The sequence below is a fragment of the Canis lupus genome, chromosome 27 (assembly GCF_048164855.1).
Source record: "Canis lupus baileyi chromosome 27, mCanLup2.hap1, whole genome shotgun sequence".
Classification (NCBI taxonomy): domain Eukaryota; kingdom Metazoa; phylum Chordata; class Mammalia; order Carnivora; family Canidae; genus Canis; species Canis lupus.
Window position 1 is genome coordinate 32,293,315 of NC_132864.1, and position 26,462 is coordinate 32,319,776.

Here is a 26,462-nt window from a genome sequence, read left to right on the forward strand (position 1 = left end):
CCCTCCCAGCTGGGGGAGGCCCCTGGACCTCAGGGCTGGGCAGAGGCTAAGACCCCAGCAGCCTGGAGCCCTCACTGCCTGGAAGAGGCTCCTGGGCAGTGTCCTGTGGGGGTTCCCACAGCTGATCTCTCCACCCATCCCAGTTTCCCACTCTGAGCAGAGCCTGTTCAGCCTTCTTGTCCTCAGGTCCTACCTCTGATCCTGAATCACTAATCAAGTAGAGTCTGAGAGTCGGGCAGAAGGTGCAAAGTTGCATAAAAAGCACTTTCATTTCTCTGGGTCAGATATGACACTCCTGGGAAGGCCAGTCCCACTGTGGTGGCAGGGTCTTCAGCAACATGGGGTAGATACCTGTCCTCCTCCTGTTCCTGTCTCTTTGGTCAGGTAGAGACAAAATCTGACTTCTGGGGGAGCTTCCAAGATGTTAACAGCCCCCACGACTGAGAACCTTCTGGCAAAAATGCTCTATCACTCATGCATGTCCGTGTTTGTAGGTACCCTGTCCCAGCCTCTGGTACCCAGCCACCCCCTTCTCTGTGTCTCCAGGTACTAAAGCCAGACTCACCTGCACCCTGAGAAACACGAAAAGAGAGGTAGGACACAGGAAGAGGGAGAAGCAGTGTCCCTGCAGGGAGCACGATGTGGGACTGGATCCAAGGGCCCAAGGATCATGCCCTGAGACAAAGGCAGATGCTCATCCACCGAGCCACTCAGGAATCCCAACAAAAACTTTAAAAACAAAAATCTTGGATTTCCTCATCTTGTCTCTCCTTTACTACACACACTATATGTTTCACATATCATACTATTATCTTTTTTTTAAATAATAAAGTTATTTTTTATTGGTGTTAAATTTACCAACATACAGAATAACACCCAGTGCTCATCCCGTCAAGTGCCCCCCTCAGGGCCCGTCACCCATTTACCCCCACCCCTGCCCTCTTCCCCTTCCACCACCCCTAGTTCGTTTCCCATAGTTAGGAGTCTTTATGTTCTGTCTCCCTTTCTGATATTTCCCACACATTTCTTCTCCCTTTATGTATACAATGGAATATTACTCAGCCATTAGAAATGACAAATACCCACCATTTGCTTCATACTATTGTCTTAAATCCTACATTTTTTAGGTTTTGTTTTGTTTTCTCTTTTTTTCTTCTTTTCTCCAAAACCAGCAATTTTGTGGGATGTGGTACCTACTGGGTGTTCTACAATGTATGTCAATGCAACACTTAATTTCTCTGTTCAGAGATTGTGTCACATGCACAGGATCAGAGCTCAGTCCCTGGACATGGCTACCTTCTTTGATTCCAACAGGAAGGAATAGCTTACCTTCTGTCCAACTTGGGTAGGAATCAGGAGTTCTCATGATTCCCTCTTCAGATTTGATTAACTTCGTAGAGCAGCTCACAGAACTCTGGGAAACTCTTTCTTCTGTTTGCCAGTCCATTAAAGGACCTGATAAATGAGATAGGTGAACAGCCAGGTGGAGAGACACCTAGGGCTAAATCTGGGAGTGACTTATGTGTAGTAGCTTCTCTACCTGCGAAGTTGGGATGTATCACGCTCCTGGAATGGATGTGCCTACCCTCTTGGATCTCATTCCCTCTTTCTCAAGGATGAGGCTACACAGGTGTATTTTCCTAGCCTCAGACCAGGGCTTGATTTCTCTAGGGACCAGCCCCATCTCTCTAGGGAGCCACCCAGGAGCCCATACAGAGTCCCTTCATTCAAACAAAGATGCTCCCAGTGCTCTTGGCACTTAAGAATTGATGATGGTTTCAGGAGCCAGGAACCAGCGGTAGTCTTGACTGTAATTTCTAAGATCTCACAATAAGATGTCTCAATTGAAAATGGCGCCAAGACAGTCAGGCTCATACCCACATCTCATGCCATAAAATCTGACTCTTGTGTGACTGAGGACACAACCATAGCCCGTATGTTAACAACCACCTTGATCACAGACAGAATTTCAAAGTCTAAAATAGCTGTCCATGCTCCTTATTGTTAACTGTTTGAAGAAATGAATAAATGGCGGGAGAAGGGACACATCCCAGTATAGAGCTTTCAAGTAACAGGTGCATGCAGTTAGCACTGTGGGATGTTAGGAATAATCTCCCCTCATAAAGTGTGGACAAAGTCCCCAAATCAAGAGGAGTCTGAAAAAGTGTCACAGTGAGAGATGCTTAAAGAGACTTCAGAACTAAATGTTGCAAAGAATCCTGAACTGGATCTGAGAAAATCAAAGAGAGATAAGGAAAGCATGCCTAGGAGAAACATGTTTACTACTGCATTATTTTCTGAAGATATTGGAATCTTACTGAAGATCCTGGATTCCTTACGAAAGTTCCAACAAGGGATGCCTGGGTGGCTCAGCAGATGAGTGTCTGGCTTCGGCTCAGGGTGTGATCTTGCAGTCCCAGGACCCAGTCCCACATCAGGATCCCTGCATGGAGCCTCCTTCTCCCTCTGCCTGTGTCTCTGACTCTCTCTCTCTCTCTCTCTCTCTCTCCCTCTGACTTTTATAAATAAATGAAATCTTAGGGGATCCCTGGGTGGCGCAGCGGTTTGGCGCCTGCCTTTGGCCCAGGGCGCAATCCTGGAGACCCGGGATCGAATCCCACGTCGGGCTCCCGGTGCATGGAGCCTGCTTCTCCCTCTGCCTATGTCTCTGCCTCTCTCTCTCTCTCTCTCTCTCTCTGTGACTATCATAAATAAATAAGAATTAAAAAATAAAATCTTTAAAAAAAATAAATGAAATCTTAGAAGAAAGAAAGTTCCAACATGAAATCTGGGGATACTTCCTGAGTTCATACAGGTATATTTGCATGTGACTTTGAGGAAATGCAAATTTCTGTTCAGGCATAACCAAATAGTCAAAATATCTGTGTAGGAATTTAAAATAAATACTGGTCTTGCCAGGATATAGAAAATACCCAATGAGAAATTAAGGTGGGGATATAACAAAAGGAGCAAATGATAAAACCTGGCACAAAATCCCAACAAAAAATATATGACACAGTTATGCACAAACACCCACTTTACTCAGAGAAACCTATGACTATAGAGAAAAAAGATATTATTCACTAGTAAATGTTGAGTCTATATAATTAAATCACTTTCTTATATCACAAAGTCTATCTGAATCTAAGGATGTGCTCTATTACATATCTTGCAAATTTTTACCAAACTGTGATCTTTGAATCATGGAGCATTTTCAATCCTAGAATATGTTTCTTTTATTCCGATGTCCTGAAGAACCCTTACAGGACATTCAAACAGGGTAACTAACAAAAGCCAGTAAACTGTCCCCTGGAAAGTGGCATCCAGCATGGCCCTATGTGTCCTTCAGCTTTTTCTAGAATCTCATGTGGGAGTCACCAGCCTTTCAGTTGTTATGCTGAAGGTTAAACACAAATGTGTCATTTATTTTACCCAATGATAATAGGGTTTTTCTTAATAATAAATTTATTTTTTTATTGGTGATCAATATGCCACCATACAGAATAATACCCAGTGCTCATCCTGTCAAGTGCCCCCCTCAGTGCCCGTCACCCATTCACCCCACCCCCCACCCTCCTCCCCTTCCACCACCCCTAGTTCGTTTCCCAGAGTTCGGAGTCTTTATGTTCGGTCTCCCTTTCTGATATTTCCCACACATTTCTTCTCCCTTCCCTTGTATTCCCTTTCACTATTATTTATATTCCCCAAATGAATGAGAACATGTAATGTTTGTCCTTCTCCGATTGTCTTACTTCACTCAGCATAATATCCTCCAGTTCCATCCATGTTGAAGCAAATGGTGAGTATTTGTCGTTTCTAATGGCTGAGTAATATTCCATTGTATACATAAACCACAGCTTCTTTATCCCTTCATCTTTCATTGGACACTGAGGCTCCATCAATTGAAGAGACTGTCTTTCTTCCAGTGGATAGTCCTTCCTCCTTTATCACATATTAGTTGACCATAAAGTTCAGGGTCCACTTCTGGGTTCTCTATTCTGTTCCATTGATCTATGTGTCTGCTTTTGTGCCAGTACCACACTGTCTTGATGACCACAGCTTTGTAGTACAACCTCAAATCTGGCATTGTTATGCCCCCAGCTATGGTTTTCTTTTGTAAAATTCCCCTGGAGATTCGGGGTCTTTTCTGATTCCACACAAATCTTAAAATAATTTGTTCTAACTCTCTGAAGAAAGTCCATGTTATTTTGATAGGGATTGCATTAAACGTGTATATTGCCCTGGGTAACATAGACACTTTCACAATATTAATTCTGCCAATCCATGAGCATGGAATATTTTTCCATCTCTTTGTGTCTTCCTCAATTTCTTTCAGAAGTGTTCTATAGTTTTTAGGGTATAGATCCTTTACTTCTTTGGTTAGGTTTATTCCTAGATATCTCATGCTTTTGCATGCAAATGTAAATGGGATTGACTCCTTAATTTCTCTTTCTTCAGTCTCATTTAGTGTCTAGAAATGCCATTGATTTCTGGGCATTGATTTTGTATCCTGCCATGCTACCAAATTGCTGTATGAGTTCTAGCAATCTTGGGGTGGAGGCTTTTGGGTTTTCTATGTAGAGTATCATGTCATTGGTGAAGAGGGAGAGTTTGACTTCTTCTTTGCCAATTTGAATGCCTTTAATGTCCCTTTGTTGTCTGATTGCTGAGGCTAGGACTTCAAGTACTATGTTGAATAGCAGTGGTGAGAGTGGACATCCCTGTCTTGTTCCTGATCTTAGGGGAAAGGCTCTCAGTGCTTCCCCATTGAGAATTATATTTGCTGTGGGCTTTTCATCAATGGCTTTTAAGATGTTGAGGAATGTTCCCTTTATCCCTACACTCTGAAGAGTTTTGATCAGGAATGAATGCTGTATTTTGTCAAATGCTTTCTCTGCATCTAATGAGAAGATCATATGGTTCTTGGTTTTTCTCTTGCCTATATGATGAATCACAATTTGTTCCTTTTAAATTTGTTTGTTGCCGTTCAATTTGCCAACATATAGCATAACACCCAGTGCTCATCCCGCCAAGTGCCCCCCTCAATGCCCATCACCCAGTCACCCATACTCCCTCCCAAATCCCCTTCCACTACCCCTTGTTCATTTCCCAGAGTTAGGCATCTCTCATGTTTTGTCACCCTCGCTAATAATTTCACTCATTGTCTCGCCTTTCCCTTTATTCCCTTTCACTAAGTTTTATACTGCCCAAATGAATAAGACCATATAATATTTGTTCTTTTCCAATTGACTTATTGACATCAAATTGTAATAAAAATTCTGTAATTTGGATTACAATTCGATGTCAGAAAGCCAATTCAGAAGCACAATTATAAAACTATTGGTGGCTCTGGAAAAAAAAGCATAAAAGATTCAAGAGACTACATGACTGCAGAATTTTGATCTAATCAGGCCGAAATAAAAAATCAATTAAATGAGATGCAATCCAAACTAGAGGTCCTAATGACAAGGGTTAACGACGTAGAAGAATGAGTGAGTGACATAGAAGACAAGTTGATGGCAAGGAAGGAAGCTGAGAAAAAAAAAGACAAAACAATTAAAAGATCGTGAGGAAAGGTTAAGTGAAATAAATGACAGCCTTAGAAAGAAAACTCTACGTTTAATTGGGGATCCAGGGGGCGATGAAAAGGATAGAGGAGCAGAAGGTGTCTTTGAACAAAACGTATCTGAGAACTTCCCTAACATTGGGAGGGAAACAGGCATTCAGATCCAGGAGATAGAAAGATTCCACCCTAATATCATAAAAATAAAATCAAAATTCAACACCTCAAAATTCAATAGGGAAACCTGCAAATTGCAAAGGTAACGGGAAAATCCTTAAAGCAGCAAGAGACAAGAAATCCCTAACCTTTATGGGGAGAAGTACTAGGTTAAGAGGAGATATCTCCAAAGACCTATCAGGCCAGAAAGGGCTGGTAGGATATATTCAGGGTCCTAAATGAGAAGAACATGCAGCCAAGAATACTCTATCAAGCAAGGCTCTCATTCAGATTAGAAGGAGAGATAAAGACCCTCTAAAATAGGCAGAAATTTAAAGAATATGTGGCCACCAAACCAGCTCTGTAAGAAATATTAAAGGGGACACTGAAAAAGAAAGAGGAAGTTCAAGGAAACGATCCACAAAAACAGGGACTGAAGAGGTATCATGATGACACTAAATTCATACCTTTCAATAGTAACTCTGAACGTGAATGGGCTTAATGACCCCATCAAAAGGCGCAGGGTTTCAGACTGGAAAAAAAAACAAGACCCATCTATTTTCTGTCTACAAGACACTCATTGTAGACATAAGGACACCTGCAGCCTAAAAATAAAAGGTTGGAGAACCATTTACCAATCAAATGATCCTCAAAAGAAAGCCATCTTTATAGCAGATAAATTAAAGTTTATCCCAAAGACTGTAGTTACAGATGAAGAGGGACACGATATCATACTTAAATAATCTATCCAACAAGAGGACCTAACAATCATGAATATTTATGCCCGAATGTGGGAGCAGCCAAGGATATCAATCAATTCATAACCAAAGTTAAGACATACTTAGATAATAAATCACTTATACTTGGTGACTTGAGCACAACGCTTTCTATTATCGACAGATCTACTAAGCACAACATCTCCAAAGAAACAAGAGCTTTAAATGATACACTGGACCAGATGGACTTCACAGATATTTACAGAACTTTACATCCAAACGCAACTGAATACACATTCTTCTCAAGTGCACATGGAACGTTCTCCAGAATAGACCACATAATAGGTCATAAATCAGATCTTAACCAATACCAAACATTGAGAACGTCCCCTGCATATTTTCAGACCATAATGCTTTGAAACTAGAACAAAATCACAAGAAGTTTGAAAGGATTTCAAACATGTGGAGGTTAAGGGCCATCCTGCTACAAGAAGAAAGGGTCAACCAGGAAATTGGGGAAGAATTAAAAACATTCATGGAAACTGATGAGAATGAAGATACAACCATTCAATATCTTTGGGATACAGCAAAAGCAGTCCTGAGGGGGAAATACAACGGAATACAATCATCCATTCAAAAACTGGAAAGAACTCAAATACAAAAGCTAACCCTGAACCTAAAGAAGCTGGAGAAAAAACAGCAGATAGATCCTACATCCAAAAGAAGGGGAGAATTAATAAAGATTATAGCAGAACTCGATGAAATACAGACCAGAACTGTGGAATGGATTAACATAACCAGGAGTTGGTTCTTTGAAAGAATTAATAAGATAGATAAACCATTAGTCAGGCTTATTACAAAGAAGAGAGAAAACACTCAAATTAATAAAATCATGAATGAGAAAGGAGAGATCACACCAATACCAAGGAAATACAAACAATTTTAAAAAGTTATTGTGAGCAGCTATATACCAATAAATTAGGCAATCTAGAAGAAATGGATGCATTTCTAGAAAACCACAGACTACCAATAATGGAACAGGAAGAAATAGAAAATGTGAACAGGCCGAGAACCGGGGAGGAAATTGAAGCAGTCATTAAAAACCTCCCAAGACACAAAAGTCCGGTGCCAGATGGCTTCCCAGGGGATTTCTATCAAACGTTTAAAGAAGAAAATATACCTATTCTACTAAAGCTGTTTGGAAATACAGAAAGAGATGCAATACTTCCAAAGTCGTTCTATGAGGCCAGCATCACCTGAATTCCAAAACCAGACAAAGACCCACCAACAAGAAGAATTATAGACCAATATCCCTGATGAACATGGATGCAAAAATTCTCAACAAGATATTAGCCAAGAGGATACAACAATACATTAAGAAAATTATTCACCATGAACTTGGTCACGGTAGCTTCTTGAAAGAAACATCCAAGAAGGCAAGATAAACAGAAGCAAAATGAACTATTGGGGCTTCATCAAGATAAGAAGCTTCTGTACAGCAAAAGAAACAATCAACAAAACTAAAAGACAACCTACAGAATGGGAGAAGATATTTGCAAATGACCTATCAGATAAAGGGCTAGTATCCAAGATCTATAAAGAACTTAGTAAACTCAACAGCAAAGAGACAAACAATCCGATCATGAAATGGGAAAAAGACATGAACAGAAATCTCACAGAGGAAGACATAGACATGGCCAACAAGCACATGAGAAAATGCTCCGCATCACTGACCATCAGGGAAATACAAATCAAAACCACAATGAGATACCACCTCACACCAGTGAGAATGGGGAAAATTAACAAGGCAGGAAACCACAAATGTTGGAGAGGATGCAGAGAAAAGTGAACACTCTTACACTGTTGGTAGGAATGTGAACTGGTGCAGCCACTCTAGAAAACTGTGTGGAGAGAAAGAGAGAAAATCATTATCACCAAATACAAGAACTCAGGGAATTCTCACTAAATCCCTAGGATGGTACCAGTGGACAGGCAGGGCTGAGCAGTGTGCCAACTGGTTCTCTTGGGTCACACATGTTGCACAACTCCCCTTCTTCTCATTCCAACATGGCAATAGTGTGAGCCATATCGCTTCTGAAATCCATGTAACTATTTTTTCATTGGGAGATGAATATCTTTAAAAGGAGGTATTTTCATTGACCTTTTTAATTTAAAAAAGTCTGGAATTTAGTGAGTAACAAAGCATTCAAAGCTAGATTCTGAGCCTGTGTTGCTTAAAGGCAGGAACAGGTGAGTGATGGAATAAGAGGTGAATAGTAGGACAGCCCAGGTGGCTCAGTGGTTTAGCGCCACCTTTAGTCCAGGGCGAGACCCTGGAGACCCGGAATCCAGGCACATGTTTGTCTCTCTGCATGCAGCCTGCTTCCCCCCTCTGCCTGTGTCTCTCCTCTCTCACTGCGTGTCTCTTATGAGTAAATATATAGAAGAAAATAAAGATGTGAAGAGTAGATGTTATCACATGTCCCTGGGAAACAGGAAACAGAAATTATCTGGGTGATATTGATTGTATGCAGCTCTATAGCAATGATGATCAATCTCTCCCCAGGCTGCAGCCCAAGGTGGTCAAAGACGTTTTTGTCAACACACCTGGGCCTGGAAAATTAGGTTTGAATCCCTGGCTGGTCTCTCAATGCTGTTCTGGGTCACAATGTAGGATCTCTGCCTGAGAGCTGTGGTAACATTGCCATGGTAACCCCTGTGTTTCTACTGCTCTTGTGAAAGAGAAGATGACCTTGGATCTGGGGTCATCAAGAGATTCCTTAGGGCAGTGACACATGTACACATGGGAGAGCTCTTACTCTTGATATTCACATCCCCTACAGCCCTGGATTATGGAAAAGCTCCAATGGGGACTAAGGGAAGAGGGAGACAGAGTCAGTACCTGTGGGCTCAGGACACCCACTCACAGGAGTCTCCATCAACCTGGTGGCAGCTATAGCAAAGGCTCATTCATGCACCCACACCAACCAACTTCACTGAGCCAGGCTGAGCATTTTCCCAGTAATGGTGCAACATCCCCCAAATCTCATAGCCCATAAAAGGGTTCATGGCCATAAGCCCCCAATTCCTGCTTTGACGGACCCCCTTCTCCTCAAGTGCACAACCCAAGCCTCAGGTGTTGAGCGAGGGATCCCATCCAGCTCTGAGAATGGAATTGCCTACGACCTGTGTCCTCACACAACATCCCACATCCCAGTGTTCAGGCCTAAGACACAGTGAACCTTGGTCACTTCTGAGCACTGGAGCCTGTGAGGGAAGGGTAGGCTCTGTTCTGAGCCCTGGAGGTGCTGAATCCATGCTGGGAAGGACTGAACCCCCTATTTAGATGGTCCTGGACCTCTGAGGGGGATAAAGTCAAGAAAAGGCTCATTGTCCTCATTTCAGGAGAAAAAAGCTTCGCAGTGCAGACTCTGGTTTTATGACATTTGGAAACCCAGGTAGCATGACTGTTACCACATTGAAGTGTTTTGTTTTATTATTGTTTTCTTATTTCTGAGGACATATGGAACTTGAAGAGATAATTGAGAATAGGTTCATTATGAACCAGGTGGTACTTTTAAGTACATGTTAGATATACCACTTATTTTACATGTTATAAATTTTCATGGAAGAAGCATCTGGGTATAATAAATGAGGAAAATAAGCTTTATAATGTATACTCAAAGTTCAGAAGCATCTGAACAGATGAAGAATTTTGTCCCATGTCCCAAATTGCCAGTGTCACTGTGAGAAGCATTATTGTTTCTGATTAGACAGTGAAGGTCAGTCTAGTCCTCAGGCTGCAGCCCAGAGATGAGGGAGCTCTGCCTTGGCTGAGGCATCCTTGGATCAGGAGAAGCAGCTAGGGATCCCAGAGCCCTGGTGCTCATCTGAGCCTGAGTAGTACAGGAGATACCGGGGATTGCTCCATGTCTTCTCCTGGAACCAGTATATGTAGTAGCTGCCAACACTGGAGCCACTGCTCAGGGTACAGGTGAGTCTGACTGTTGTTCCAAAGATGCAGAAAGGGAGGGTGACTGGGTCTATACAGGCTGGGACAAGGACCTGCAAACACAGACACTGATGGGTAATGGATCAGAGACCAAGGTAAAGCTTCCCAGCATCTGAGCCAGAGGGGCTGATGGAGCCTAGGAACTGTGACCTGGCATGTGAGGCCTGTTTGTCTGTACCTGTGCACTGAGAGAAGTATATCAGGAGACAGGAGTACAGGTGATGATGACCATCCCCACACCAGGTGGGCTGCCCCAGACCTTTTTTTGTCCTCCACTCTTTTCTACAAGAGGGGTATCCATGCAAATTAAGTCCATTTAGTGATTTCCCAGCCCTTCTCTGAGTCCTGGTGCTGGAGCTCAGCTCACACCACACGGTGGAGGTTGGGAGTTGCATCACCTCTGGGGAGAGCCCTGGAGGATGCACATGCTAAGACCACATACAAGTGTCTGCTTAGGGGACTCCTCCAGGCCTGAGAGGACACAGCTGCTGAGCACCAACAAGGAGCACAGGGCCCAATACACAGAGTGAAGGGTCCTCTCTGAGCAGCTATGTAGGGATCACAGGCCCATACCTCCCCTTACTGGTCACAGGCACCCAGCCCACCTTGGACCAAAGACCTGGAAACCCAGGGGCTTTCACCAGCTTACCAGGTCCATGTCTATTGACAGTCCCATGTCTGATCTCTAGATACCATGATTCGTACACACTGCACACAATTACTCTGCTTCCTCATTCTCTGAAGTGATGCTTCTGTATGGAAAAGACAAACATGTACACAAATGACCCATTCAGGTGTCACCAGAGAAGTTACCACAAGGTGAAAGTAAGGTATGTATCCTGTCAAGCATCACCAATCAGAGGACAGTGGAGCTGGTTTGAGGGGCTTGTAGCGGATCATGAGGGATTTCTGGAGTTGCATACTGTCCAGGAAGTAAGCTCCGTGGCTTATTGCCAAGACTGCAGGTCAGCAATGATTTTAAAGTTCAAATGATGCTGTTACAATCTGTTCGGGAAGATATGACCGAATGATTTGTGAAAAGCAAACAGCTTTGTCTGGTGGAACATTTACTGGTGAATATTAGACATAGCTCTTTAGGTTTGGAAGTGAGACATATCTCGTAAATTCATGGTTTCTGTGCATTTGTGTTTTCCAATTCCTTTCAGGTTATTTGTTGCTTCACACTCTGTTCATATTGTACCCAATTTTTTTCTTTCTTTTTTTAAATTTCTTTTTATTGGAGTTCGATTTGCCAACATATAGCAATAACACCCATTGCTCATCCCATCAAGTGTACCCAATTATTTTCACTTGTAGTTTCATGCCCTTTGCTTTCCTTCAATTAGAATATGAATGTGAAGTTTTATCGTTGTTTCCACATGCCTGGGATAGGCGTTCAAAATCATGTTCTCAATGGGCCCCAAACAACTTTGGTATATGTGCAAATAGTCACAAAATCTCTAGACTCATAAGGACCTGAGGCAAAAGGTATATGACCATGATCACCCTCTTCCCTCAGACAACTTTAGGATGAATGTTTCAGATGAGTCATGATGCATTTATTTAGATGGCCATATCTTTAAATTTATTCTCTTATAAAATGTATTACATTTACTGTTTTCCTGTTTTTAAGATTTCATTTATTTATTCATGAGAGATACACAGAAAGAGAGAGAGGCAGAGACACAGGCAGAGGGAGAAGCAGGCTCCATGCAGGGAGCCCGATGTGGGACTCGATCCTGGGTCTCCAGGATCACACCCTGGGCTGAAGGCGGTGGTAAACTGCTGAGCCACCCGGGTTGCCCTTATTTTCTTTTATATCTTTATAAAAGATTTATTTATTTATTTATTTGAGAGAGAGAATTGGGATAGTAAGAGAGAGACAGATCGGGAGGGGTGAAGCAGGCTCTCTCCTGAGCAGGATATCTGACAAGTTGATTGATTTTATTTTATTTTATTTTATTTTTAAATTTTTATTTATTTATGATAGTCACACACAGAGAGAGCGAGGCAGAGACACAGGCAGAGGGAGAAGCAGGCTCCATGCACCGGGAGCAAGACGTGGAATTCGATCCCGGGTCTCCAGATCGCGCCCTGGGCCAAGGGCAGGCGCCAAACTGCTGCGCCACCCAGGGATCCCAGTTGATATGTTTTAAATGTTACACAAATTAAATGTCTAAAATGACCACTCTTAATAATCTGTCACTTTGCATTTGCAAATATTTCATTATATTTCTGTTCCTATCTTCATGAAACTTATGGATTTTTAATATCTTTTATTTTGAAATTTGAATCTGGGTATAATAAATGAGGAAAATAAGCTTTATAATGTATACTCAAAGTTGTTCATTCCTCCCTGCTTCTCTGTAGTATTCTCATTATTTCCTCCTTAAATGTTTGAAGGGATTCTCTAGAGAAGCCTTTGAACCTGCAGTTATCTTTGTGGCAAGGATGTCAGCAGCAGACATGAACAAATAACTTGGTATAAGTACTGGTGAGTATGAGTTAAACAAAATGATTCCTCATTCCTTAAACATAATCTACAATGCATAAATTATGTCCGTGGCTCCACTTTATTTGATTGTAATTTTCATTTACCTTTAATATCATTGTTCCTTTTGTTTTTTATTTTAAATATTTTATTTATGTATTTGACAGAGTGATCTCTGACTTTAGAGAGTGCACACAATCAGGAGGAGAGCCAGGCATAGGCCAAGGGAGAAGCAGGCTCACAGCTGAGCAGGGAGCCGGATGTGGGGCTCAATCCCAGGACACCAAGATCATGATCTGAGCTGAAGACAGATGCTTAACCAAATGACCCACCCAGGTGCCCCCTATATCATTGTTGATGTAAAAAGAACTAAAATACTAATTTTATTACAATGAGATTATTTTAGTAATATTTAATAAATATAATGTATTTTAAAGCAAAATAAACAGAAGCCATCCAAGTATAATGTCAAGTGTTGCACATTATTTAGAAGAAGCCATCTGACATATAATAATTACGCTATCCTATGTCTCTTGATATTTCCCTGAGAGCCCATGGTCATCAGGAACCATGATGCTCAAATCGTACAGTCTCCAGGCTGAGTAACACATTGACATCTACTGGTCACGTGTTGTCCCTCACCTCTTCATGTCACAGCATGCACTGCTACAAAGCAGGTGTTGTGACCACAAATGGATTGCAATTTTGAATCTGTTTCTCAGTGTTCTTGGATCGTTAGTGGGATGTGGGAATGATTAAGTTAGAAGGGGATATTTTCAGAACTAATTTAAGGGGATATTTTCAGAACTAATTTAAGGGAATATTTTCAGAACTAATTTCATATTAATACAATAACAGATGCTTCTTAACACTAACTTGCATACGAGTATCTTGGAATGCTTGTTAAATATACATCTATGAACAATGAGAATGGTTTCTGATTTAGAATTATAACATGGAGAATTATAGTTTTATCAAGCTCCACATGATGAAAATATTAATTTGATCCTCATCAAATTAGTGAATAAAATGAGATCTACCAAGCCTCTATGTTTAATAGACCATATTAAAAACTGTCGATTAAAAAAAAAGAAAACCGTCGATTGAGGCTCAGTATTTGTTTATGTATAATGAAAAGGAAGCCCCACTCCTCAACATTTTAGACAGAGAGGGAGCAAGGAAGCACAGTCTTGGAAGGTCACATTGGAGAGATGGACACACCCTGGGAGAGAGAAATGGGGTTCATTTAATGAACCACTGAACAGGAGAATGGGGTCAGGGAGCTTCACTTCCCATGGTGGTGTTGACTCTTTCCCCATCTCACTTTCTCTCCTGCCTTTAAAGCTGACCTTTTCTGAGCCCATGAGGAGGTTTTGGCTGCACCTCCCCATAGATTTAAATCACTGTGTAAATGTACTACCCATACACAGTGAACAATAATAGTCTCATCCTCAGGCTGGGCTCCTGTGATGGTGAGGGCGACTTTGTTCCCAGAGATGGATCCAGAGAAGCGATCAGGGACCCCAGAGGGGCGGCTGCTTGTGCTGTAGATAAGCATGCAAGGAGCCTGGCCTTGGGTCTGCTAGTACCAGCTGGGGTAGTTACTTATAGAGACTGACCCAGAGCTGAGGCCACATGTGAATGTGACTGTCCCTCCTGGAGACACTGAGAGTGACGGATCCTGGGTGACCACAGTCTGAGAATCTGCTCCTAAAATCAAGAGGAGAGAAAGGTGTTGATATGGGAGACAAGGGTCACATGAGTCCCTGTTTTAAGTGTTCCCCACAGATGTAAAGTCTTTTCCCTGACCTGAGCCATAGGCAAGGAGCCCAAGAAGAAACACTGTCCAGGCCATGGTGGGACAGACTACAGCCTCCTTAGACTCCTGGGATGGAATGGGGTGTCCCTGGACCTTTTCATGTCTCCTGTCCTATGAGGTTAAGAAAGCACTTCATGCAAATCAGCTTTCTCTCTCTCCCTGCCTGAGAGTCACCAGCATGTCCCCTAGGAGACTTTGAAATGAGCAGAAACTGGGACTTCACACACACAAGTGACTGCAGGGTGTCCTGAGACACTGGGTGTCAGGAGGACATCTTTCAGCAAATGATCACCATACTGTCTCTAGAGACCTCTGTCCCAAGGTTCTTCTCTGAAAAGCCTGAGAGCTGAATGAGGAGATGGATGTGTTCTCACCTCCTGGCCCCACATCTACCTCACCTCAAACCTAACCCTTCCCTGGAACATTTTCTTCCCTCCCCAGTGACATTCCTTCTTCTGTCCTTGGAGGGTCATAGTAGTGCCCCTTCCAACAGTAAGGACACTGGAAATCTCAGAGCCCCTGTGACAGAGGTAGGGGCAGTGGTCTCCTCTCATTTAATCATAAACCCGGTCTGCAGTAGTCCCCGGGGAGCTGAACAGGGATGTCTCTTTATCAGAAATGAGGATGACATTGTGTGAACAGGTGATGCTCATGGATCATTTTGAACGCCATTCCCCTTTGTGTTCTGCTGATGATTGATTGTATTGTATGATTGTCCTGTCCATCTATCATTCCGTGAAATCATGTCTGGACAGGTTACTCCATGCTGTAGTAGAGGACAAATTATGAGGCCTGTGTGATTCAGAGCTGAGAGCTCTTGTGGCTCCAAGGCCATAAGTTCAGGAAAGTCACCCACAGTGAGGTGGCCACTTGCTTCCTCTAATGTGCAGGAGCCAATCAGATTTTCCTGGTCTTCCTCACCCAGACCCTGACTCCCAGGAGCAGCCCAGTTGCGCCCCCTGCTTGCCTCAGACACCATGTCCCCCAGCCTGAATTAACCTTCCCAGACCTCCTAGAAGGGCCTCTGACCTTTGCAGGTGGACCTCTGATGTCACCACCCAGGACAGTACAATGAGCAGGTCAGCTCTGTGGGGTTGAGCCATTCATTTTTGCAGGGCATCGATTCCCTCAATTGGACAGCTTACTGGAATATTTATGTCTCAGTATGTTTCAGGTTTTCTGGACACTGGAGTTTGCATCTGCCTTGTCCCTGGTATCATTACTGGGAGTTAATGCACTTGAAGTAAGCTCAAGATTTAAAGTCTCTAGAGAAGCCCATTGGTTCAACCTTGGTAATAATTCTCTTTGGGTTACCCGTATAGGCTGACTTACTTGGTTATTGCTGTTGTTGTCAGGGTCTCCTGCTAGGTTCACCAGCCTCCATGATGCATGTCTTGGCTTTGATCTCTGTCTTTGCAACAAGAATATCATGCTTTGAGGGATGACATGTACTTTTTCCTTTGGTTACTTCTGTGGGTTCTCATTTATTCCTGGATATTACCTTTACATGATTTATTTTATAATGACTTGTTGAGACGTTTAAGATATTTTTGGTCTACTTCTGTAATTTGCTCAGTACAAAGGTTGATATAAAATTACATTGTTCTTGGGCAGCCTGCGTGGCTCAGTGATTTAGTGCCGCCTTCAGCCCAGGGCATGATCCTGGAGTCCCGGGATCCAGTCCCATGTCGGTCTCCCTGCATGTATCCTGCTTCTCCCTCTTTCTGTCTTCCTCTCTCTCTCTCTCTCTCTCTGTGTGTCTCTCTTTTTTAAAGAGATAAAATCTTTAATAAATAAATAAGCAAAAATAAATAAATAAATAAATAAATAAATAAATAAATAAATAACATTGCTGTAAATGGACTATAAAATTGAAATTAGGAGCTGGGTGGCTCAGTTGGTTAAGTGTCTGCTTTCTGTTCAGATTATGACCTCAGAAATCCAGGACAGAGCCTTGCACTGGGCTCTTTGCTCAGTAGGGAGTCTGCTTCTCCCTCTCCCTCTTATCATCTCACTGCTCATACTCTCTTACTGACTCATTATCATAAATAAATAAATAAATAAATAAATAAATAAAAAATAAATATCCTTTACAAAAATTAATGTGATACCAGTGCACCCTTAGTTCCACTGCCACTTACTTCCTGAAGGGATGACTGATAAGAGTCTCGAAGATGTGCTCTCGTAATATATATAGACACACTCCCACACATACACACACAGTATATATTACATAACATAATTTTGTTTTTGCTGTAGTTCCATTGCTCCTTATACAACATAATCACTGAATTTTTTAAAATATATTTTATTTTATTTTTTATTTTTTTTACTTTAATGTTTATTGATGTTCAATTTGCCAACATATAGAATAACACCCAGTGCTCATCCCATCAAGTGCCCCCCTCATAAAATAAAAAATAAAAATAAAATCAACTATATTTTTAAAGATTTCATTTATTTATTCATGAGAGAGAAACAGAGAGAGAGGCAGGGACACAGGCAGAGGGAGAAGCAGGCTTGAGCAGGGATCCTGAAGTGGGAATCGATCCTGGGACCCCAGGATCATGTCCTGAGCCGAAGGCAGGCGCTAAACTGCTGAGCCACACAGGGGTCCCCTAATCACTGATTTTTGACAAGCATTAGGATGCTTAAAAAGAATTAGGATGCTCTCCTTTTGATTCATAGTTCCTCATTAATTCATAGGATAATTTACCATAATTTCACGACTTTTCCACAGAAGAATATTCATTTTGGTTTCAATTATTTGTTATTGTAACATGTCTTAACTAGATGTACCTGTACATTTATCTTGGAGTATATTAGCTAGATAATTTTCTTAAGAATTAATTTCAAAAATTTGTAACACTGATGCAGGTCATATATATATTTAATATTTGATAAGCATTTAAGATTTATGTTCCAAAATTGATTGACCAATTTATACTCTCATCATCAAAGTATGAGGTTTCCTATTTCAGCAATTTCAGTGGATAAACTCAGAAATAATTTCATTGTTCAGTTGTAATCCACTTATTAGTGACATTTCCTAGATCTATGTATTGGTTCTTAGATACACTTTTTTTTCCCTAGGGCTGCCATAATAAAGCACCACAGAATCGGTGACTTAAAAAAAATAAGAGTGCATTTCTGCTGTTCATACACAACTCCACAGTCTGTAGGGAGTGGCCATGATCTGTTTGGAACCTGCAGAGGAGTCCTTCTTGCCTCTCCATAACTGTAAGAAATTTGAAGACAATTTTTGGTGTTCCCTGTCTGCAGCTGCAGAACCACAATCTCTGTCTCCACCCTCCCACGGATGCCTCCTTGACTCCATCTGACTGTCATGTTACAAGCACAAGAATCAATTGAAGTAGGAGGTCACCCCACCCCCTTCATCACCGCATCTGGACCAGTTATAACTGCAGCTCCCCTTTTCCATAGAAGGTCATATCCTAAAGTCCCGAGATCTACAATTTCAACATATGTTCTTTGGTAGGATACAGTTTAAATGAGGATATTAGGAAAGAATAATTTTTTTCCAAAAAGGCTTATAATTATCACTATTTATTTATTTATTTATTTATTTATTTATTTATTTTAAAGTTTTTATTTATTCATTCAAGAGAGTCACACAGAGAGAGGCAGGGACACAGGCAGAGGGAGAAACAGGCTCCATGTAGGGAGCCCGACATGGGAATTGATCCCATGAGTTGCTGCTTTTGGAGTTTTCGTGTTTTTTGGTTTGATTTTCTGGATCTCAGACTCTGGATTATTCTTGGTTGGAGGAACCTACAGCATCTTGTCTTACCTGTGGGGGACATCATACAAGAAAAAAACCAGGGTATGCACTGTTGTGTTTCCCTCAATTTGTTTGAACTCTTCCTTCTTCCTTCTTCTACCTCCTGATGTCTTTCTATGCTTGTTTGTTGTCATGCGTTAGGACATTTCAGATGTAAGAGAGAGGACCTGGATGAATGGGAGCACTTCCTACTGTCCAGAACTGGGGATCCTCATGGTGTCTGCTCTGAATGCTTTCTTCCAGTGCTAGGTTGGTGGGATCCTGCTAAGCTGCTGCAATGGAGATGATTTATCTTGATTCTCAAGCTGTGTAATTAAAAGACAAAGAACGTGATTATTATTTTTACATTATTCTATACAGGGTAATAAAAAGTAAATACATTCCATAACCAAGAATCAATGTGAGACGTTTTACAGGCCGGCAGGAAACGAGCATAACACAAATGTCTGGCTTTCTGTTCTTAAATGCAGAAGAGTGGAAAGAAGAAATTTTGATTCCTTCTTTTCCTTATTGTTTGTGTGTAGAATTTTTTTCTGCAATAATTTCATACTTAGAGAAATAAATGCAAGTATAAGATAAATATCTCTATATTTCACCTAGCTTTTTCTAATGTAACATTTGTGTTCCTATGATATGTTTATAAAAACAAGTACTTGCCAGTGGTCTGACCATCTTGTGAAATTGCAGAATTTATCTAGATTTCAAAGTTTATTTATTTATTTATTTATTTATTTATTTATTTATTTATTTATCTATCTATTTATTTACTTACTTACTTATTTTAACACAGTTTTGCCTGAAATCAATCCAAGTAACAACATTGCATCTATTCATCAGGACATATTAAAATCCTCCAATGTAGAAGTTTTCAGTCTTTCTCTGCTCTTGATTTTGGGAATTTGGAAACAGTTGGTATGCTATTTTTTTAAATGTCCCAGGATATGGGTTTATCTCATGTTTTCTTATAATTATGCTAACATTATGGATTTGGGGGAAAATAACAAAAGATGAATTGATGTTCTTAATACCTCATAGGGAAGATGTGTCATACTAACATGACGTATCATTGAGCATATGGATGGGGATAGTCCAAATTTGCTGATTCCTTTTCTGTTCATAATCTATCTGATGCCAGTCTACTGGATTTTGGCCATTCTGATAGGTGTGCAATGGTAGCTCATTCACGTTTGCATTTGTTTTTCCCTAATGATATGTAATATGTAACAGAATATCACACGTTTAAATTCCATCTGCCTATCTCCTTCTGTGAAATATCTGGTAACATCTTTATTCTAATAAATTTATTTTTTATTGGTGTTCAATTTGTCCACATACAGAATAACACCCAGTGCTCATCGAGTCAAGTACCCACCTCAGTGGTAATGTCTTTAACTTACTTTTTATTCAGGTTTTTTTTTTTTTTTTTTAATTTTTTTTTTATTGGTGTTCAATTTACTAACATACAGAATAACACCCAGTGCCCGTCACCCATTCACTCCCACCCCCCGCCCTCCTCCCCTTCCACCACCCCTAGTTCGTTTCCCAGAGTTAGCAGTCTTTACGTTCTGTCTCCCTTTCTGATACCTCCCACCCATTTCTTCTCCCTTCCCTTATTTTCCCTTTCACTATTATTTATATTCCCCAAATGAATGAGAACATATAATGTTTGTCCTTCTCCGACTGACTTACTTCACTCAGCATAATACCCTCCAGTTCCATCCACGTTGAAGCAAATGGTGGGTATTTGTCATTTCTAATAGCTGAGTAATATTCCATTGTATACATAAACCACATCTTCTTTATCCATTCATCTTTCGTTGGACACCGAGGCTCCTTCCACAGTTTGGCTATAGTGGCCATTGCTGCTAGAAACATCGGGGTGCAGGTGTCCCGGCGTTTCATTGCATTTGTATCTTTGGGGTAAATCCCCAACAGTGCAATTGCTGGGTCGTAGGGCAGGTATATTTTTAACTGTTTGAGGAACCTCCACACAGTTTTCCAGAGTGGCTGCACCAGTTCACATTCCCACCAACAGTGTAAGAGGGTTCCCTTTTCTCCGCATCCTCTCCAACATTTGTTGTTTCCTGCCTTGTTAATTTTCCCCATTCTCACTGGTGTGAGGTGGTATCTCATTGTAGTTTTGATTTGTATTTCCCTGATGGCAAGTGATGCAGAGCATTTTCTCATATGCATGTTGGCCATGTCTATGTCTTCCTCTGTGAGATTTCTGTTCATGTCTTTTGCCCATTTCATGATTGTATTGTTTGTTTCTTTGGTGTTGAGTTTAATAAGTTCTTTATAGATCTTGGAAACTAGCCCTTTATCTGATATGTCATTTGCAAATATCTTCTCCCATTCTGTAGGTTGTCTTTTAGTTTTGTTGACTGTATCCTTTGCTGTGCAAAAGCTTCTTATCTTGATGAAGTCCCAATAGTTCATTTTTGCTTTTGTTTCTTTTGCCTTCGTGGATGTATCTTGCAAGAAGTTACTATGGCCGAGTTCAAAAAGGGTGTTGCCTGTGTTCTTCTCTAGGATTTTGATGGAATCTTGTCTCACATTTAGATCTTTCATCCATTTTGAGTTTATCTTTGTGTATGGTGAAAGAGAGTGGTCTAGTTTCATTCTTCTGCATGTGGATGTCCAATTTTCCCAGCACCATTTATTGAAGAGACTGTCTTTCTTCCAATGGATAGTCTTTCCTCCTTTATCGAATATTAGTTGCCCATAAAGTTCAGGGTCCACTTCTGGATTCTCTATTCTGTTCCACTGATCTATGTGTCTGTTTTTGTGCCAGTACCACACTGTCTTGATGACCACAGCTTTGTAGTACAACCTGAAATCTGGCATTGTGATGCCCCCAGATATGGTTTTCTTTTTTAAAATTCCCCTGGCTATTCGGGGTCTTTTCTGATTCCACACAAATCTTAAAATAATTTGTTCTAACTCTCTGAAGAAAGTCCATGGTATTTTGATAGGGATTGCATTAAACGTGTATATTGCCCTGGGTAACATTGACATTTTCACAATATTAATTCTGTCAATCCATGAGCATGGAATATTTTTCCATCTCTTTGTGTCTTCCTCAATTTCTTTCAGAAGTGTTCTATAGTTTTGAGGGTATAGATCCTTTACATCTTTGGTGAGGTTTATTCCTAGGTATCTTATGCTTTTGGGTGCAATTGTAAATGGGATTGACTCCTTAATTTCTCTTTCTTCAGTCTCATTGTTAGTGTATAGAAATGCCACTGACTTCTGGGCATTGATTTTGTATCCTGCCACGCTACCGAATTGCTGTATGAGTTCTAGCAATCTTGGGGTGGAGACTTTTGGGTTTTCTATGTAGAGTATCATGTCATCGGCGAAGAGGGAGAGTTTGACTTCTTCTTTGCCAATTTGAATGCCTTTAATGTCTTTTTGTTGTCTGATTGCTGAGGCTAGGACTTCCAGTACTATGTTGAATAGCAGTGGTGAGAGTGGACATCCCTGTCTTGTTCCTGATCTTAGGGGAAACGCTCCCAGTGCTTCCCCATTGAGAATGATATTTGCTGTGGGCTTTTCATAGATGGCTTTTAAGATGTCGAGGAATGTTCCCTCTATCCCTACACTCTGAAGAGTTTTGATCAGGAATGGATGCTGTATTTTGTCAAATGCTTTCTCTGCATCCAATGAGAGGATCATATGGTTCTTGGTTTTTCTCTTGCTGATATGATGAATCACATTGATTGTTTTACGGGTGTTGAACCAGCCTTGTGTCCCAGGGATAAATCCTACTTGGTCATGGTGAATAATTTTCTTAATGTACTGTTGGATCCTATTGGCCAGTATCTTGTTGAGAATTTTTGCATCCATGTTCATCAGGGATATTGGTCTGTAATTCTCCTTTTTGGCGGGGTCTTTGTCTGGCTTTGGAATTAAGGTGATGCTGGCTTCATAGAATGAATTTGGAAGTACTCCATCTCTTTCTATCTTTCCAAACAGCTTTAGGAGAATAGGTATGATTTCTTCTTTAAACGTTTGATAAAATTCTCCTGGGAAGCCATCTGGCCCTGGACTCTTGTGTCTTGGGAGGTTTTTGATGACTGCTTCAATTTCCTCCCTGGTTATTGGCCTGTTCAGGTTTTCTATTTCTTCCTGTTCCAGTTTTGGTAGTTTGTGGCTTTCCAGGAATGCGTCCATTTCTTCTAGATTGCCTAATTTATTGGCGTATAGCTGTTCATAATATGTTTTTAAAATCGTTTGTATTTCCTTGGTGTTGGTAGTGAACTCTCCTTTCTCATTCATGATTTTATTAATTTGAGTCTTCTCTCTCTTCTTTTTAATAAGGCTGGCTAATGGTTTATCTATCTTATTAATTCTTTCAAAGAACCAACTCCTGGTTCTGTTGATCTGTTCCACAGTTCTTCTGGTCTCGATTTCGTTGAGTTCTGCTCGAATCTTTATTAACTCCCTTCTTCTCTTGGGTGTAGGATCTATTTGCTGTTTTTTCTCTAGCTCCTTTATGTGTAAGGTTAGCTTTTGTATTTGAGTTCTTTCCAGTTTTTGAATGGATGCTTGTATTGCGATGTATTTCCCCCTTAGGACTGCTTTTGCTGCATCCCAAAGATTTTGAACGGTTGTATCTTCATTCTCATTAGTTTCCATGAATCTTTTTAATTCTTCCTTAATTTCCTGGTTGACCCTTTTATCTTTTAGCAGGATGGTCCTTAACCTCCATGTGTTTGAGGTCCTTCCAAACTTCTTGTTGTGATTTAGTTCTAATTTCAAGGCATTATGGTCCGAGAATATGCAGGGGACAATCTCAATCTTTTGGTATCGGTTCAGACCCGATTTGTGACCCAATATGTGGTCTATTCTGGAGAAAGTTCCATGTGCGCTTGAGAAGAATGTGTATTCAGTTGAGTTTGGATGTAAAGTTCTGTAGATATCTGTGAAATCCATCTGGTCCAGTGTATCATTTAAAGCTCTCGTTTCTTTGGAGATGTTTTGCTTAGAAGACCTATCGAGTATAGAAAGAGCTAGATTGAAGTCACCAAGTATAAGTGTATTATTATCTAAGTATTTCTTCACTTTGGTTAATAATTGATTTATATATTTGGCAGCTCCCACATTCGGAGCATATATATTGAGGATTGTTAAGTCCTCTTGTTGAATAGATCCTTTAAGTATGATATAGTGTCCCTCTTCATCTCTCACTACAGTCTTTGGGGTAAATTTTAGTTTATCTGATATAAGGATGGCTACCCCTGCTTTCTTTTGAGGACCATTCGAATGGTAAATGGTTCTCCAACCTTTTATTTTCAGGCTGTAGGTGTCCTTCTGTCTAAAATGAGTCTCTTGTAGACAGCAAATAGATGGGTCCTGCTTTTTTATCCAGTCTGAAACCCTGCGCCTTTTGATGGGGTCATTAAGCCCGTTCACATTCAGAGTTACTATTGAGAGATATGAGTTTAGTGTCATCATGATATCTATTCAGTCTTTGTTTTTGTGGACTGTTCCACTGAACTTCTTCTTAAAGGGGAATTTTAAGAGGCCCCCTTAAAATTTCTTGCAGAGCTGGTTTGGAGGTCACATATTCTTTCAGTTGCTGCCTGTCTTGGAAGCTCTTTATCTCTCCTTCCATTTTGAATGAGAGCCTTGCTGGATAAAGTATTCTTGGTTGCATGTTCTTCTCATTTAGGACCCTGAATATATCCTGCCAGCCCTTTCTGGCCTGCCAGGTCTCTGTGGAGAGGTCTGCTGTTACCCTAATACTCCTCCCCATAAAAGTCAGGGATTTCTTGTCTCTTGCTGCTTTAAGGATCTTCTCCTTATCTTTGGAATTTGCAAGCTTCACAATTAAATGTCGAGGTGTTGAACGGTTTTTATTGATTTTAGGGGGGGATCTCTCTATTTCCTGGATCTGAATGCCTGTTTCCCTTCCCAGATTAGGAAAGTTTTCAGCTAGAATTTGTTCAAATACATATTCTGGCCCTCTGTCCCTTTCGGCGCCCTCGGGAACCCCAATTAAACGTAGGTTTTTCTTCCTCAGGCTGTCGTTTATTTCCCTTAATCTATCTTCATGGTCTTTTAATTGTTTGTCTCTTTTTTCCTCAGTTTCCCTCTTTGCTATCAACTTGTCTTCTAGGTCACTCACTCGTTCTTCCACCTCGTTAACCCTCGTCGTTAGGACTTCTAGTTTGGATTGCATCTCATTCAATTGATTTTTAATTTCTGCCTGATTAGCTCTAAATTCTGCAGTCATGAAGTCTCTTGAGTCCTTTATACTTTTTTCTAGAGCCACCAGTAGCTGTATAATAGTGCTTCTGAATTGGCTTTCTGACATTGAATTGTAATCCAGATTTTGTAACTCTGTGGGAGAGAGGACTGTTTCTGATTCTTTCTTTTGAGGTGAGGTTTTCCTTCTAGTCATTTTGCTCAGTGCAGAGTGGCCAAAAGCAAGTTGTATTGGGAAAAGAGAAAAAGAGAGGAGAGAAAGAAGGAAAGAAAAGAGAAAGAGAAAAAAAAGGGAAGAAAAAGAAAAAAAAACGAAAAAAAAAAAAAGAAGAAAAAGAGGAAGAAAAAGAAAGGAGAAAAAAAGGGGGTGGGGGAAGGAAACAAATCAAAAAGCAAAACAAAACAAAAACAAAAACAAAAACAAACAAAAAAAAGAACCACCGGGGAGTATCTTCTGATTCTGTGTACTTTAAGTCCCTTGGCTTCTCCTGGAAGTTGTCCGTCTAGCTGGTGTTCTGGGGGAGGGGCCTGCTGTGCTGATTTTCAGGTGTTAGCAGTTGGGGGAGCTGCTGTGCCCCTGCCTGGTGCAGGGCTCGGTGGGGGTTGTTTACCCCGTGAGGCCGCAGGAGGAACAGCCCCAGTGGCGGGGCAGCTCTGGAAACCTGGATTCAGCTCCGGCAGGAACTCCGTCTGCAGGGCCTGGAGGCTCCGGGGCGGGGCCGCTGATCTGCTCACCTGGGTCAGGAGCGTCTTCGCTGTCCTGGGCCCTCCCGGCCTCTGCCTGTCCCGGGGGAGGCGGGATCCTGGGCTGTGTCCCGGCGCCCTGTGCTCCGGAGCCTGCGCTGTTGGATTCGCGCTCCCGGGCCGCGCAGCCCCCTCCGCGGAGCCGCCGCCCAAGTCCCTCCGAGCTGCTCCTGGAACCGCGCAGCCCCCTCCGCACGGAGCCTCTTCCTCTGCCCGAGCCCCTCCGAGCTGCTCCCGGGGCCGCGCAGCCCCCTCCGCGGAGCCGCCGCCCGAGCCCCTTCAGCTGCTCCGGGTCCCGCCGGGTCCCGCCGTGCGCGCTGCAGCCCTTAGGGAGCTCGGCGCACTCTCCTGGGCGCGCAGTTGCTGTTACTGTCCCCGGGAGCCCGAGGGCATCCTCGCCCTCCTGGGTCCTGCTCCAACTCCCTGGGAGCCCCTCTCCGCCCGGGATGGTCGGTGCAGCTCCTGCTCCTCCGGGACGGGGCTCTCCTGTCCTGGGGACACTCGCCCCGGCCTCAGCCCGGCTCCTCGCGGGGCCCCTCCCCCTTGGAGGCCTTTGTTCCTTTATTTCTTTTTCCCCGTCTTCCTACCTTGATAGATGCGCGAACTCTTCTCACTGTAGCATTCCAGCTGGTCTCTCTTTAAATCTCAGGCCGAATTCATAGATTTTCAGGATAATTTGAAGGTTTTCTAGGTGGTTTTTTTATTCAGGTTTTTTTTTCCTTGTACTTTGTTTGAGAAGTTCATTGTATAGCTTTTTACCTTCTTTCTTTCCTTTTTTCTTTCTTCCTTTTCTTTATTTATGTACCTCTATTTGTATCCTTCCTTTTATTCCTTCTTATATATATATTTGTATTTTTCTATTTTTTTTAAATTACTGCTCAACTCTGACGAAGTTTGGCAATTTATCTGAAATACATTCTGTTTCTGGTCTATTGATTTTCTCTTA